This window comes from Equus caballus, chromosome 23, assembly GCF_041296265.1.
Source record: "Equus caballus isolate H_3958 breed thoroughbred chromosome 23, TB-T2T, whole genome shotgun sequence".
NCBI lineage: Eukaryota > Metazoa > Chordata > Mammalia > Perissodactyla > Equidae > Equus > Equus caballus.
The window spans coordinates 39,799,730-39,818,435 of NC_091706.1; positions in this window are offsets into that span (position 1 = coordinate 39,799,730).

The following is an 18,706-nucleotide window of genomic DNA, read 5'->3' on the forward strand; positions in this document are numbered from 1 at the left end:
ATATTCAGGTTCATATGTCATCAAGTATTTATAAATTAACACAATAGTGAGATATCACTACACACCTATTAGAATGGCCAATATCAAAAACAGTAACACCACCAAATTCTGGAGAGGTTGTGGAACAACAGAAATTCTGATTTGTTGCTAGTAGGAATGAAATGCAACAGCCTTGGGAGAGAGTTTGGCAGTTTCTTACAAAACTAAGCATACTGTCACCATAAAATCCAGCAGTCAGTATACCTTGTTTTATACCTGAATGAGTTGCAAAACTTATATCCACACAAAAACCTGGACATGAATATTTACAGCAGCTTTATTCACAATTACCAAAACTTGGAAGTAGCCAAGATGCCCTTTAAGAAGGGAATGGATAGGGGCCAGCCCTGTGGCCAGGTGGTTGGTTTCATATGCTCCACTTTGGCCGCCCAGGTTCTCCTGGTTCAGATCCTGGGTGCAGACATGGCACCACTCATCAGGCCATGCTGGGGTGGCATCTTGCATGGCACAACTGGAAGGACCCACAACTAAAATATACAACTATGTTCTGGGGGGATTTGGGGAGAAAAAGCAGAAAAAAACCAAATAAATAAAAAAAGATTGGCAACAGTTGTTAGCTCAGGTGCCAATCTTAAAAAAAAAAAAAAGGGAATGGATAAATAAATCATCGTACATCAAGACAATGGGGTATTATTCATCATTTAAAAAAATGACCTATCAAGTCAGGAGAAGACATGAAGGAACCTTAAATTTGCATTACTAAGTGGAAGAAGCCAATCTGAAAAGGCTACATACTGTATGATTCCAACTATATGACATTCTGGAAAAGACAAAACTATGGATACAGTAAAGGACCATTGTTTGCTGGGGTTTAAGAGGAAGAGAGGGCTGAACAGCAGGAGCACAGGGGATTTTTAGGGCAGTGAAAGTATTCTGCATGATACCATAATGCATGATGTGGATGGATGGGTGAAAATGATGTGTCAGTGTAGGTTCACTGTTTGTAACAAATGTACCACTCTGGTGCAGGATTTTGTTAATGGGGGAAAGATATGCATGCTGGGGGAGGGTGTATATGTGAAATCTCTGTAACTTCTACTCAGATTTTGTTGTGAACCTAAAATTGCTCTAAAGCATAAAGTCTATTTTTAAAATGTCAATGGCAGCCTCAAAAAGAATTGATTTCATTTAAAAAGAATATTTTATATAATATTCTTAATTACAGTAAGCTGAAATAATAGAATGCAAAATGAAAATGTTTAAAAATAAATTGAAGTGTGTCAATTCAATACATCATGATAGCTATAAATCATTTCATGTTTTTACATAATTTTTTTTACATCTTTGGAATGTTACTTTATCTGGAGAAGCATTTAATTTCTTCTGCACCTAAAGAAGACAATGCACAGGAATAACAGAGTGGTCGATGGGTTAATATTTTATATGGTCTACATTGTGAAAGGTAGAATTATTCTAAATATTTAGTAATTTTTTTCTAAATACACATTTCACTAATAGTACATCTTATTTAACAGAAAAATGCAAAACCTTCCTTTTGAATGTTGTTGAATGTTTTAGTATTTTTGAATTGTTTTTATTTTATCCTTTGCAATTTTGTGATTGACAAAATAAATTACTTTAATGTCATTATGGGCTGAATATTTGTGTAACCTCAAAATTCACATGTTGAAATCTTAACCTTATGTGATGGGATGAGGAGATGGGGCCGTGGGAGCTAATTAGATCATGAGTGTGGAGCCCTCATGAATGGGATTAGTGCCCTTATCAAAGGGGTCCCAGAGAGCTCTCTCACACTTTTCCTGTCATGTGAGGACGCAAGGAGAAGACTGCAACCCACAACCCTGAAAGGGCCCCATCAGAACCAGACCATGCTGGCACCATGACCCTGCACTTCTGGACACCAGAACTGTGAGAAAGAAATGTTTGTTGTTTATAAGCCACCAAATCTTTAGTAGTTTGTTACAGCAGCCCAAACTGACTAAGACACATATCAACTTAGCTGATTAAGAAAAATATCAACTTAGCTCTATATAAGGAATAATTGAAGAATGCAGCAAGAATTATTTGTTCAGACAATCATTTGTGGAGTACCTCAAATAAACTAAGCAAAGTCATAGAGGATACAAAGAATAAGAAGATATGGTCTTTAATTCATGTGAGTCAGAAACTGTTTAGATATATTTCCTGTGGCCTGACTATCTCCATGAATCAGAGCCAAATGGATCATGGAGCATCTCTAAGCAGATATAAGGTTGGAAGTGAAAAGCGAGGAAAGAATGCATGTTTGTGGCGTGCTTATTGTGAACTGGGCACTTTACATGGGTAGTCTTATGAAGTCCTCACAACTATCCAGTGAAATGGCCGTTCTCCCATTTTACAGAGAGAGGAAGCAAGTTGAGAGTGATCATGCAGTTTTGCAGTACAACTTTGACTAGCACACATGCCAGATGTAGGCTTACTAGGTCACAGGGAAATTCAGTGTTCACAGACTTTTGAAGCACAACCAAAGGCTTTGCATGTCCATAAAAAGAAACTGCAGTCAGGGGCTGGCACCATGGCATAGTGGTTAAGTTTGGGGTGCTCTGCTTCTGCAGCCCAGCTTTGCAGGCTCAGATCCTGGGCATGGACCTATACCATTCATCAGCCATTCTGAGGTGGCGAGCCACATATAAAGTGGAGGAAGATTGGCACAGATGTTAGCTCAGGGTTAGTCTTCCTCAAACAAAAAAAAATTAAAAAAGAGGAAGATTGTCAATAGATGTTAGTTCAGGGCTGATCCTCATCAGGAAAAAAAAGGAAAAAAGAAAAGAAAAAAGAGACAGTATTCAAAGAAAAAAACCAATGTGCCATGCACACATCTAGAAAGTGCTGGAGCGAAAATTCCTATGCATGACTAATGAAATCCAAAGCCCTCTTTTTTGATTTCACTGTATCCCTTGGATCCAGCTCCAGATGGAATTAATCTGCATGGTGAATGTTAATAGATAAACATTAATGTCTTTAAAAGAGTCATTGTAGGCACAAGAGCAGTAAGCATGAGTAAACTTATAGGTTGACTACCTCAATCTCCTTTCTAGGCCCTTCTCCCTTGCCTACCTCAGCTCTATAGGCTGTAAGACTTAGAAATGATTTCCCAATATCTCCTGCAGGTAGCAGTGTCCATGTAACACAGTTCTTGCCATTGCAACATAAGCACACATGTGGAGCTTTCTGGCAAAGCTTTCTTTCTGGCTTTCTGGCACTAAACTTTCTTCTGTCCCTTTCTTTTCCTGCCTGAAACATGGACACTGAGACCCAGAGGTGCAGCAGCCATCGTGGGACCATGAGGTGGGGAACATAGGAGGAAGGCCTGTATGCTAGGAACAGTTGACTGGAAAAGTGTAAGGAGCCTGCTGACATCACTCAGATGCTAAACAGGGTTGAAGCTTACTCTATAGGTGTGTTCAAGGCCACTGTTGTAGGTTATTCTGTTATATACATAGAATGCAATTCTAACCATTATATATATGCAGAATAAAATTTTTTATGAGAATACAATTAAAGCTACAATGATCCATTTCTCATGATATTTAGGTAGATTTTGATAGCATAAGAAGTAGATATTTCAAAGATGCTAACTAATTATTGAGTATTTATAATAGATAGTTAACCACAGATTGTCTTTGTACCACTTAAAAAGTGGTCGTATTTTCAGAGGCAATGAATGAGGATTCTGATTCCAGGAGCTCTGCATCCAGGGCTTTTGAGGAAGAGCAAAAGAGGAACTAGGGCTAGGGTACAGTCTGGGGAGATGCTGTCTGCATCTGCACATGCCTTCTTCTCCTATCTGGGCTGTAAGTTTCCTGGTCACTGTCCTCATTCTTCTGGGTTGTAAGTTCCATTTTAGACAATAATCTGACTTTTTCCCCAGGTGGTTATGGCTTCTGTAGTTCTGCATTCATTTACTGAATTCCCTTGCTCACAGTCTTCTACCTGCCTCTCTTCCAGTCTCCATTGCGTCCAGTCAAGGTATTCTGGGTATCTAAGAGAAATTCACACTTGATTTGTATCAAATCTGCTGTTTTTTATATTTCACCACCAATCTTTCCCTCCTACTTCATATCTTCTATGAATTCCTCACTTTCTGTCTGACTTATCATCATCAAACAAACCAAACCCAGTACTTGTGAATATCCAGTCATGTGAGGATTTTTTTAAGTATTTAATTTTTTTTTTTAGTTTCAAAGCATTTTTTATTTTGGTAAAATATACATAACAAAATTTATCCTTTGAATCATTTTTGTGTGTACAATTCAGTGGTATTAAATACATTCACAATGTTGTGCAGCCATCACCACCAAAAATCTCTAGAACTTTCATGATCTAAAACTAACACTCTTTACCTATTAAACAATGACTCCCCGTTCTCTTGCTCCCTCAACCCCTGTAAGCATTTTTCTACTTCAATTCCTTATGAATTTGCCTGTTCCACTCACCTCAAATAAGTGGAATCAGACAGTATTTGTCATTTTTTGTCTGTTTTATTTCACTTAGCATTCAAGTTTCATCCATGAAGTAGCATGTTATTTTCCTTTTGGGGGATGATAGCTGTCCTCAGGGTGTGAAGTGGTATCTCATTGTGCTTTTGATTTGCATTTCCCTGGAGTGACATCATTATCATGGCGGAGTGAGCTCTCCCCGTAAACTCTCCCCTCTAAGATACAACAAAAAGGACATTCATATTCCAACAGAAGACATCCACACAACACAAAAGATGTCTGAGAGACCCACACAGCCATACATCAGAAGGTGGAGGTGCTGGAGCCCCCCTTGAGGAAGTGGAATGAGGTAAGAGAAATCTTCTCTTCCTTCCAAAGGGCAACAACCCAGGGACTGCTTACAGCTCCGAGAGGAAAGCGGGGAGAGGGCAACCCTCCATGGGAATACCCTCAGGTGTTCTCCTCACTCTCATGCTCTCCAAGGTCACTCACAGCTCAGGGGAAAGTCACACAGAAATGAATAACTATTGTGAGGATGCCTTCATCAAGCTAACACCCCAGGAGAGCAGATAAAGAGGGCAGAGCATGAAGCCCCTGAGATTGTGCAGGAGAAAGAAAGCACCTCTCCCCCAAGCCTGGCACCCAGTTCAGCAGCAGGCAGCTGAGCCATAGGTCACGGTGGGCTCAGAATACACAGCCTTTTAGCCCCACCCACTGGCAGCAGGTGGAAGCAATGATCAGATACTAATGCAATGTAGAAGCACAAATCCACACTGTCTAGCACTATGAAAAAATAGGTTAAATCTCCAGACCAGTAGGAAAATGACAAGTACCCAGAAGTCAACCCTAAGGCACAGAAATCTATAATCTAAATGACAGAGAATTCAAAATAGCTATCAAAAAAAATCCCAAGGAGTTAAAGAAAATGCAGTTAGACAGTTCAATGAAGTCAGGACCTTCACAAAAAAGAGATCGAAACTATAAAAAAGAACCAAACATAAATATTGGAGATGAAAACACAATGGATGAAATAAAAAAGCATATGGATTCCCCAAACAATAGAGCTGATATTATGGAGGAACAAGACAGCAATAGTGAAGACAGAAATATAGAAATGCTTCAGATGGAGGAGGAGAGAGAACTAAGACTGAAAAGAAATCAAGAAATTTTCTGAGAAATATCTGACTCAATTAGGAAATACAACGTAAGGATTTCCAGAGAGAGAAGAGAAGGAGAATTGAGCAGAAAGCTTGTTCAAAGAAATAGTAGCTGAGAACTTGCAAACTTGGGGAAGGAGCTGGAAATGCAAGTGAAAGAAGCCGAAAGATCTCCTAACTATATCAATGTAAAAAGACCTGCTACAGGCATATAGTAGTGAAGCTTGCAAAAGTCAGTGACAAAGAAAAAATACTAAGAGCAGAAGGCAGATGAAAACAACTTACAAAGGAACCCCTATCAGACTTTCAGCAGATTTCTCAGCAGAAACTTTACAGGCTAGGAGAGAATGGAATGATATATTCAAGTCTCTGAAAGACAAAAAATTTCAGCCAAGAATACTCTATCCAGCAAAAATATCCTTCAGATATGTTGGAGAAATAAAAACTTTTCCAGGTAAACAAAAGCTAAGGGAGTTCATTACCACAAGACCCCTCCTCCCCCATAAGAAATCTCCAAGAAGGCCCTCACATCTGAAAAAAAAAAAGAAGAAAGGGGTTACAAAGCACAGATTAAGGAGATAAATAGGTAGACAAAATCAGAAAATTGTAGCTATCCATCAGAACAGGCTAGCAAACACTGAAGTGTAACATTAAAGATAAAGGGAAGGAAAACACCAAAAATAAATATAGTCTTGTCATTTTAACGACAAACTCACAACACAAGATGGAATAAGATGTGATGAAAACAACTTAGGAGGGGAAGAGGAAAAGGACAGAATGGGCTTAGTCTAAGGAAATAAGAGGTGATCAGAAAATAGACTATCACATATATGAGATTTTTCATACAAACCTCATGGTAACCACTGAAAAAATAAGTAGAACAGAGACACAAATAATAAATAAGGAGAAAACCAGCATAGAAATCTACCTAACCCAATTGGAAGTCTGAAATACACGGGACAAGAAACAGAAAATGCAGGAGAACTGGAAAACGAATGATACAATGGCAGCATTAATCCCTCATATATCATTAATCACTCTAAATGTAAGCGGACTGAATTCTCCAATCAAAAGACACAGAGTGGCAGGATGTATTAAAAAAAACAAGAGTCAGCAATACACTGTCTCCAGGAAACACATCTCAGCTCCAATGACAAACACAGTCTCAGAGTGAATGAATGGAAGATGATACTCCAAGATAATGGCAAACAAAAGAAAGCCAGGTGTTGCCATACTTATATCAAAGTAGCCTTCAAGATAAAACAGGTAAAGAGAGACAAAGTGGGGCAGTATATAATGCGAAAAGGGAAACTCCACCAAGAAGACATAACACTTATAAATATATATGCACCCCACATAGGAGCACCAAAGTACATAAAGCAATTTTAACAAACCTAAAAGGTAACACAACACAACAATAGTAAGTGAGCTCACCATTCCACTCATATCAATGGATAGATCTTCCAGACCGAAAGTCAACAAGGAAATAGTGGAATTAAATGAAAACCTAGACCATATGGACTTAATGGATCCATCCAAAACAACAATCCATCCAAAAACAACAGAATACACATTCTTCTCAAGTGTTCATGGAACATTCTCAAGGATAGACCATATGTTGGGAAACAAGGCAAGCCTCAATAAATTTAAGAAGATTGTAATCATATCAAGCATCTTTTCTGACCATAATGCTATGAAACTAGGAATCAACTATAAGAAAATAGCTGAGAAAGGGACAAAGATGTGGAGACTGAAGAACATGATACTGAACAACCAACGGATCATTGAAGAAATAAAAGGAGAAATAAAATATCTGGAGACAAGTGAAAATGAAAACATACCATACGAGGTCACATAGGATGCAGCAAAAGTGGTCCTAAGAGGGAAATTCTTTGCAATACTGGCTCATGTTAACAAACAAGAAAAATCCCAAATAAGCAATCTGAAACTACACCTAACAGAATTAGAAAAAGAAGAACAAACAAAGCCCAAAGTCAGCAGGAGGGAAATAATAAAAATCAGAGCAGATATAAATGAAATTGAAACAAAAAAAGACAGTAGAAATGATCAGTGAAACAAAGAGCTGGTTTTTTGAGAAGATAAACAAAATTGGCAAACCCTTAGCCAGATTCACAAAGAAAAAAAGAGAGAAAGCTCAAATAAATAGAATTAGAAATGAAAGAGGAGAAATTACAATGGATACCACAGAAATACAAATACTATAAGAGAACACTATATCTGCATTTCCCTAATGATTAGTAATGTTGAGCATCTTTTCATGTGCTTATTATTGGCCTTTTGTGTATCTTCTTTGGAGGAATGTCTATGCAAATCCCTACCCATTTTCAAAATTGGGTTGTTTTTGTGTTGTTGAGTTGTAGATGTTCTTTAAATATCTGGATAATCGTTAATGGATATATGATGTGCAAATATTTTTTACCCATCTGTGATTGCCTTTTCTCTTTCTTGATAGTGTCCTTTGATGCACATTGTTTTTAATTTTGGAGAAGTCCAATATATTTGTTTCCTTTTGTTTATTGTACTTTTGGTATCATACCCCAGAAATCATTGTCAAATTTGATATCATGATGATTTTCCCATGTTCTCTTTTAGGATTTTCATAGTTTTAGCTCTAACATGTAGGTCTTTGATGCGTTTTGAGTTCATTTTTATATAAGGTATAAAGTAAGGGGTCCACCTTCATTCTTTTCTATGTGGTCATCCAATTTTTCCAGCACCATTTCTGGAAAAGTGTGTACTTTCCCATTGAAAGGTCTTGGCATTCTTGTCAGTAAGCATTTGTTCATATATGTGAGGACTTATTTCTAAGCTCCTTATTGTATTCCATTGGATTTATATGACTATTTTTATGCCAGTGCCAACTCTTTTAATTACTGTTGCTTTGTAGCAAGTTTTAAAATGAAGAAGTGTGAGTACTTCATATTTATTCCTTTTCAAAGATTTTTTCTTTTTGCTTTTCAGGGTCCTTTGAGATTCCATGTAAATTTTGGTATGGATTTTTCTATATTTGCAAAAGTAACCATTATGAGATTTTGATAGAGATTACTTTGAGTCTGTAGATTACATTAGATAATATTTCATCTTAACAATATGTAGTCTTCCAGGCAGTGAACATAAGATATATCTCTTGGGGCCAGCCCTGCGGCCGAGTGGTTAGGTTCGCGTGCTCCACTTTGGTGGCTTGGAGTTTTGCTGGTTCGGATCCTGTGTGTGGACATGGCACCACTCATCAGGCCATGCTGAGGCAGAGTCCCACATGCCACAACTAGAAGGATCCACAACTAAAAGTATACAACTACGTACCGGGGGGCTTTGGGGAGAAAAAGGAAAACAATAAAATCTTAAAAAAAAAGATATATCTCTTTATTTTTGTCCTCTTTAATTTCTCTTAGTAATGTTTTGTAGTTTTCATTTACAGGTCTTTTAGCTCCTTGTTTAAATTTATTCTAAAATGCTTTTGAAAAATTCTATTAGTTATAGAATTGTTTTCTTTTTTTTCCTTTTTGGATATTTCATGGTTAATGTATAGAATAAAGCTGACTTTTGAGTATTGTTTTTGTATTATGCATCCATGCCGCATTTATTATTCTAACTTTTTGTGTGTAATATTTAGGATTTAAGAGCATGTCTTCCACGAGCAGAATATTTTACTCTTTCCATTCTAATGTGCATGCATTTTATTCCCTTCCTTGTCTAATTGCTCTGGCTAGAACTTCCAATATTATGATAAATAGAAGTGGTGAAAGGGGGTATGTTTGTCTTGTTCCTTATTTTGTGAGAAAAGATTTTAGTATTTAAGCATTGAATTTGATGTTGCTATGTCTTTTGCAAATATAGACTATACAACATTGAAGAAGTTTCCTTGTATTTCTACTTTGTTGAGTGTTTTTTTTATTATGAAAGAATGGGGGATTTTGTCAAATGGTTTTTTGGCCTCAATTGAGTTAATCAGGTAGTCTTTCCCCTTTGTTTTATAAACATTTTATATTACAGTCATTGGTCTTTGTATGTTGAACCATCTATGCATTCTGGAGTAAATCTCACATAGGCATGGTGTATAATACTCTTAAGATGCTGCTGAAATTAGTTTGCTAGTATTTTGTTGAGGAGTTTTGTATCCATATTCATAAGAGACATTGGTCTATAGTTTTCTTTTCTCATGTTTTTGTCTGGCTTTAGTATCAGAATAATGCTGACATCATAGAATGAATAAGGGAGTGTTCCCACCTTTTCAATTTGTTTGGAAGAGTTTGAAAAATGTTGGCGTTAATTCTTCTTCAAATATTTAATAGAATGTCTCTAGTGAATTTTTCATTTCCGTTATTGTATTTTTCAGCTTCAGAATTTCTGTTTGATGCCTATTTATAATTTCTATCTCTTTGTTGATATTCTCCTTTTGTTCATATATTGTTCTCTTGAATTCCTTTAGTTGTTTATCCCTATTTTCCTTAGGCTTTTTGAGCATATTTAAGACAGCTGTTTAAAGATTTTTCTAGTAAGTCCCATAGGAGGACTTCATTAGGGACAGTTTCTATCAATTTATTTTGTTCATTTCACTGGGTTATATTTTCCTGTTTCTTTGTATGCTTTGTATGTCAAAAAGGAGACATTTGAAAATACAGCCACCTATCCCACTCTTTGCAGATTGACTATCTATTAGGGAAGTCCTTGATTGTATAGCTAGGTTTGCTCTGAGCCTAGTGACCAGCCCTAGATGAAAGTTTAAGCTCTTCTGAGGTCTTTTCTTAATGTGTGTGCTTTTTCAATTCCCCAATATACATGGCTTGTTTCAACCTTAATTTCTTACAGTCTTGCCCCACTTCTTCTCAGCCTGTAGATGGTCTGTTGTATACCTGTATATGTAATCTCTTCCCCAAACATCTGTGGGTGTGTTTTTCTGTAGACTTCCTGCAGCTTTCATGAGTAATGCCCATTGCTTTTCCCACCTGAAATCCACGTTAGGGAGAATAGAAACCAGTCCTTCAGGTAGCTGTCAGCTGTACATAATAATTTGAAAATAAAATTTGCTCTACTCCCTCCATTTGAGAGAGGAAACCGACAACAGAGCTGCTGGCTCTTCCAGACCAAGACCACCGTTGCACCAGCGAGGTGGTGTGGGAAGGGCGATAAAAACATGGCAAAACTTTTCTACCATCCTGAAAGCGGCTTCTTGCCTGTACATTCACTTGGTTGCTCGAAGCCTTTGACTGTTTTCTGAAGCTCCTATAAAGTTATTTCAGCAATTTCTGGTTTTTTTTGGTTTTACGCTTCTATGGGATAACAAGAGCTTGGAGCTTCCTATTCTATTATCTTGCTGACATTATTCCTTAATTTTTTAAAAATCCTGGTAAAATACACATAACATAAAATTTACCATCTTAACCATTTTTAAGTGTAGAGTTCAGTGATACTAAGTACATTCATATTATTCTGTCACCACCACCCAAGGTCGGAATGCTTTTTATCTTGCAAAACTGAAACACTATACCCATTAAACAATAACTCCCCATTCGTCCTCCCCACAGGCCCTGGAAACCACCATTCTACCTTCTATCTCTATGCATTTCACTATCTAATATAAGTGGAATCATGAAGTATTTGTCTCTTTGTGATTGGCTTATTTCACTGAGCATAATGTTCTCGAGGTTCATCCATGTTGCAGTAATAGTCAGAATTTCCTTCCTTATTAAGGCTGAATAATATTCCATTGTATGTAAATACCACATTTTGCTTATCTATTCATCCATCAATGAAACTTGTGTTGCTTCCACCTTTTAGCTCTTGTGAATAAAACTGCTGTGAACATGAGTGTACAAATATGTCGAGACCCTGCTTTTAACTCTTTTGGGTAAATACCCATAAGTGAAATTGATGGGTCATATAGCAATTCTATTTTCAATTTTTTGAGAAAACACCATGCTGTTTTCACATCAATGATACAATTTACATTCTCACCAAAGGTGCACAAGAGTCCCAATTTCTCCACATCCTGGCCAACAGTTGTTGTTTTCTGGTTTTTTTGATGGTAGCCATCCTAATGGGTATGAGGTGGTATGTCATTGTGGTTTTGTTTTGCGCTTCTCTAATGATTAGTGATGTTGAACATCTTTTCATGTGCTTATAGGCCATTTGTATATCTTCTTTGGCAAAATGTCTATTCAAGCCTTTTCCCTATTTTTGAATCAGATTATTTGTCTTCTTGTTGTTCCTAAATTTTTAATTTTGTGATCATTATAGAGTTGCACATATGAATGTAAGAAATAGTACAGAGTGATCTTGACTACACTTTACCAAGTTGTCCCCAATTGTAACATCTTGCAAAACTATGGTGCCATATAACAACCAGGATATTGACCTTGATACAGTCATCGTATACATCTATTCCAGCACCACAAGGAAGCCTTATAGTCTCATTCACTTCCCTCCCATGCCCAACCACTGGCCTTAACCTTGAAAAACTGATTCTCCATTTTTATAATTTTGTTATTATTTTATGAAAGGAATCATATATTACATTTGGGGATTGGCTTTTTTAACTCAGCCTAATTCTCTAGAGATTAGTTCAGGTTGTTGCAAAAATCAGTGCTTGGTTCATTTTTAATGATGAGTAGTATTCCATGATATAGATGTTCTAGGGTTTGTTTAACTTTCACATGTGAAGGGCATTTGTAGGGGTTCCAGGGTTTGGTTACTAAGAATGACAAACCTGCTATGAACATTCGTATAAAGTATTTTGTGTGGATATAAATTTTCAAATGTTGGTTAATGTCTAGGAGTGTGATTTCTGGGTTGTAAGATAGGTACATATTAAGTTGTGTGTGTGCTTTTTAGGAAACTGTCAGATGGTTTTCCAGATTGAGTGTACCATTTTATATTCCCAAGAGAAATCTTTGTGTGGTTCATGTTCTCTGCAGAACGGTTTATTTTTATTTTTAAGTGTGGAGGGAGGGAGAGAGATAAAATAGAGGGAGAGGTATTCTTTCAAGCAACTGTGCCATCCTGTCTCAGATTCTCCTGGGGGTCTCTTATGGGTTCAATTATGTTCTCTAAAAGACATATTGTAGTCCTAAACACTTAGAATGTACCTTTATTTAGAAATATGGTCGTTGCATAAATAATTAGTTAAGGTAAGTTCATACTGGAGCTGGGTGGACCCTTAATCCAATATGACTGGTGTCTTTCTAAGAAGATGATATAACATACAAGAGGAGAGAATACCATGTGAGGATGCAGGCATAGACTAGTGTGCTGCAGCTGCAATCCAAGGAATGCCAAAGAATGCTGGCAAACCACCAGAAGCTAAGATGTGCCAGCAAGGATAATCCCCTAGGTTTCAGCAAGATCAGAACCCTGTCAACACCCATGTCTCAACTTGTAGATTCTAGAACTGGAATCAATGAATTTTTCTTGCCTGAAGCAACCAGTTTGGGTACTTTGTTATAGCAGCCCTAGGCTAATAATACAGGGGTCTTAGAACCACTCTAGATGCCTGTCCTGCTTTCACTTCAGGTTGTCATACTATTTATAAAGAACAATTAAACAAAGAATAAGGGAAAGTCACATCTTCTAAAAGTTCTTCTGGAAAGAAATCTTTGGATATTTTTTGGCTAACGGATTTATGAGAAACACCAGATAACATTTTTGAGCATTCTCTCTTATACTGTTTCCTTACATCTTATTTTACTAAAATAACAGACTCATGTATGGAGTGGGTTGCTAAGGGAAAGTTCAGAAGCAGGCATGTGTGTGGTAGAACTTACATGTGAACACCATTTTTGCATTTATATATTTGTGTATATATATTTGGATATATGTGCAAGATGTTTAACATTGGTTATCTGTGAGTATTTTTTGTTTTTCTCATTAAATTGAGGTATATTTTTCAAAGACTTAAACATCACCATTGTTACTTATTTTCTAAGAAAAACAATGATAAAAAACCAAAATGGACTACAATCTGCTTTTCCCTAGTTTGAGTGAGAAAATTTGTTATATTCCTTGGTCCTCTTCCCTTATTTTATATTAGAATATGTAAAAACTTGCAAAACTCTGACCCAGAATGTAGGAAAGGTAAATAACTTTATACTCCTACTTAAATCCATAAAATGAAAGTAAATATATTTACTGTGCACAATGACTTTACATAAGGGTCACTTATATGTAGGATATGCATAAAGCTTATAAAACGTAGCTCTGTTTATCATACATTGCATATGTGAAAACTATGCCACCTACATTAAATATAAAATAATGATTGGTAGGTTATCTTGGCTTTTCAGAATTCAATATGACCTATTAGACTGATTACCATAGTTGAAAGTTGCCCTTGCTAGTTTTAACTTAGCTTGCAATTTATCTTTATAAATATCATATGACTTTAAAAAGTTTTAAACTCATTCCAGAATTGAACTTTCCTAGATTCCCAAATCTTTTATTTTTTTGCTGAGGAAGATTAGCCCTGAGCAAACATCTGTGCCAATCTTCCTCCACTTTATATGTGGGTAGCCACCACAGCATGGCTGATGGTCCGTGCCCAGGATTGGAACCCATGAACCCAGGCTGCCGAAGCAGAGCATGCTGAACTTAACCACTATGCCACAGGGCTGGCTCCATGAAATCTCACTTTTAAAGAAAATCCATGGAAACTTCCAAATGCTTGAGTGCATCAATCAGATTTTCAGCTATAGTTTTCTGAAGGACAAATTTCCCTGGACTCTGGTTCCCTTTAATTTCTCATTTAGTTACCCTGGCACCTTTCTTTCTCTTCCTTCCTTCTGAGATAGGAGAGTTATCAAGATAGATGCCAATCTGGGCCATAAAACACACCAAATTTAAGGAAATAAAAATCATACAAAGTATGCACTCAGGCCACAGTGGAATTAAACTAGGTAGCAATAACTTATAAACAGCTGGAAAGTCCAAAAATTCATAGAGATTGAACAACTTCTAAATAACACATGGATTAAATAACAATACTTATAAATAAAATGAATCAAGTAAAAAATGTCAACAGACTTTTAAAATATGTTTAACAATGAAAATGAAAGTACAATGTTGTAAAGTTTGTAGGATGTAGCAAAAGCAGTGCACAGAGGGGAACTTATAGTATTGAATGCATATATTACAAAAGAAGAAATATCCAACATCAACCATTTAATCTTCTACCTTAGGAGACTAGAAAAATAAGAGCACATTAAATACAAAGTAAGCAGAGAAAAGAAATAATAAAAATTAGGCCCAAAATCAATGAAATTGAAAATGAGAAATCAATAGAGAAAAACCAATGAAATCAAAAGATAGTTTATTGAAAAGATCAATGAAATGATAAACCTCTATCCAGGCTAACCAAGAGAAAAAGAGAGTATACACAAATTACAAATATCAAAAATGAAAGAGGGTCCATCACTACAGATCCTAAGGACATTAAAAAGATACTAAAGGAATACTGTGAGCAACTCTATGCCCGCAAATTTGATAACCTAGATGAAATGGACTAACTTCTTGAAAGACACAATCTATCAAAACTCACACAAGAATAAACAGATCATCTAAATATACCTATATCTATTAAAGAAATTGAATCAATAATTAATAACCTTCCAAAAGAGAAAGCACTAGGCCCAGATGTATTCACTGATGAATTCTACCACACATTTAAGGAAGAAATTATAACAATTCTCTGTAATCTCTTTCAGAAGTAGAAATAGAGAATATATCCTAACTCATTTTATAAGGCCAGCATTACTGTAATACCAAAACCAGATAAAGACATTGCATGAAAAGAAAAAACTAAAGACTTATATCTCATGAACAAAGATGCAAAAATCCTTAACAAAATATTATCAAATCAAATCCAACAATGTTTAAAAAGAATAATATACCATGACCAAGCAGTATTTATCACAGATATGGAAGGCTGGTTCAATACTTGAAAATCAATTAATGTAATCCATCATATCAACAGACTAAAAAAGAAAAATCATATGGTTGTATCAGTAGATGCTGAATGAGCATTTGACAAATTCCAACACTCATTCGTGGTAAAAAAAACTTTCAGCAAACTAAGAATAGAAGGGAACCTCCTCAACTTGACAAAGAATATCTATAAAAAACCTACAGCTAACATGCGACTTAATGGTGAGAAACTAAAGGTTTTCCCACCAAGGCAAGGATGTCCCCTCTCACCAGTCATTTTCAATATCATACTGGAAGTCCTAGGTAATGCACTAAGACTAGAAAGGGAAATAAAAGTGACACAAAGTGGGAAGGAAGATATAAAACTGTCTTTGCAGATGACATAATTGTTTATGTAGAAAATCCTATAATATTAACAACAATAAAAAAAAACCTCCTAGAACTAATAAGCAAATACATCTAGGCTGCAGAATATGAGGTTAATATATAAATTCAATTGCTTTCTTATGTACCAGCAAAGAACAATTGGAATTTGAAATTAAAACCACAAAACTATTTACATTAGCACCAAAAAAATGAAATATTTAGGTTTAAATCTAACAAAATATGTACAAGATCACTGTGAAGAAAACTACAAACCTCTGATGAAGGAAATCAAAGACTAGGTAAGTAAATGAAGAGATTTTCCATTTTCATGGATAGGAAGACTCAATGTTAAGATGTAGATTCTTCCCAACTTTACCTATAGATTCAATGCAATCCCATTCAAAACCCCAATACGTTAGCTTGTGGACATTGACAAATTAATTGTAAAGTTTACATGGAAACTCAAAAGACAAATGGAATAGCAGACACATAATGAAAAAGAAGAATAAAGTCAGAGGACTGATCCCACCCAAATTCAAGACTTACTGTGAAGCTACAATAATGAAGACTGTATGGTGTTGGCAAAAGAATATGTAAATAGAATAAATGAAACAGAATGGAGAGCCTAGAAATAGCTCAACTCAAATATATTCAACTGATCTTTGACCAAGGTGCAAAGGCAGTTCAATGGAGAAAAGATTTTAGTTTAAACAGATGATACTGGAACAACTGGACATCCACATGCAAAAAAAAAAAAAAAGAAAAAAGAATATAGATGCAGACCTTACACCTTTCACAAGAGTTAACTCAAAATGCATCATAGTCCTATATATAAAACACCAAACTATAGGAGTGACACCAGCAAAATAGCTGGCTAGGAAGCTCCAAGTTCTTCTTTCTCTATGGGAACATCAAAAAAACAATGAAAAATGGGATAAAATAACCTTATAGGAGCTCTGGGAAAGAGTCAAAGGCCTACAGCAATCAAATGAATGACCAATCAAGGAAAACTTATATTCTGTTTAGTAGGAAATTTTGTACTTTTGCTTGCCCTTGCCCCATCTGCTTGCTGGTGTGTTTTGGTCTTGGTCTGGGTAAGGTAGCATCCTAGTATCCAATTATTTTCCTCAAACTGGACGAAGCAGAACAGACTATATATGCAGTGTTCTAAGCTATCTCAGGGCTGCTTGAAGGACTGGTCTCTGTTTTGTCTAACTCAGATGTCAGGCAGGGAGAAACAGTGAGCATTGCTGGGAAAGCGGCGGAGATACTAAGAGCCGCAGATGTGTGGGGCAAGAGATTATTGGTGAAAACACTCAATAGATTATCCAAGGCCCTAAGGAGAAGCTAGGTGAGACTCTTCGGGAAATTAAGACATTTCAAAGCAATGTGTATATGGAAGTGTAAATAAAAGCCACATAAAGACCTTGGTAAGATATATGCTCAGACAAGACCTGAGAGGACCTTAAGCTGTCTCCTTGGGCTAATCCCAAGGCTCAGAACATGTCCAACTGATTAGTGAAGAATTTCTTTGACACAAAGCCTGTCTGCAAAGACTGGGAGAGGTGGCTGTTTTGCAAATGCCTAATTTTTAACAAAAAGTTGCAAGGCATACAAAGAAAAAAACAAACAGTAAAACATGACCCATCCAAAGTGAGAAAGTAAATTGACTAAAACTATCCCTGAGAAAGACTAGATATCAGACTTACTACACAAAGATTTTTAAACAACTGTCTGAAATATACTCAAAGAACTAAAGGAACACATGGACAGAGAATTAAAAGAAATCAGGAAGATGACATATAAGCAGAAAGACAATATCAAATTATAAAAAGGAACAAAACAGAAATACTGAAGCTGAAAAATATAACAACCAAATTGAAAATTTCACTAGAAGATTCAAGGAAAACTGGAGAAGGTACAAATGAATCAGAAAAATTGAAGATAGGACGTGTAAAATGATCTCATTTGAAGAGCAGAAAGAATAGAGAAGGAATAAAATTGAACAGAGCCTAAGGATTTGTGGGATATCATCAAACAGACAAATATATGCATTATGGGAGGTCCCAAAAGCAGAAGAGAGAGAAAGGGGCAGAGAGAGTATTTGAAGAAATAATGGCTAAAAACATCTCAAATTCGAGAAGCATGAATCCACAAATCAGGAAGCTCAACCAGTCCGATGAGGATAAACACAAAGACCCACAATAGGACACATTATAATCCAACTGTCAAAAGCCAAAGACGAAGAGGAAACATTTAAAGCAGTGAGAGAAAAGCGGCTCATCACAGACAGGGGACATTAAAAAGATACTAAAGGAATACTCAATAAGATTATCAGCCAATTTCTCAGGAGAAATTTTGGCAAGTCCTCAGGCACTGGGATGATATATTTAAAGTGCTGAAAGAAAAAAACTGTTACCCAAGAATTCTTATCTGACCAAACTGCCCTTAAAAACGAGGAAGAAATTGGGGCTGGCCCCGTGGCCGAGTGGTTAAGTTCGTACGCTCCGCTGCAGGCGGCCCAGTGTTTCATTGGTTCGAATCCTGGGCGCGGACATGGCACTGCTCATCAAACCACGCTGAGGCAGCGTCCCACATGCCACAACTAGAAGGACCCACAACGAAGAATATACAACTATGTACTGGGGGGCTTTGGGGAGAAAAAGGAAAAATAAAATCCTTAAAAAAAAAAGTCTCACTTTAAAAAAAAAAAAAACGAGGAAGAAATTAAGACAGGCCCAGATAAAC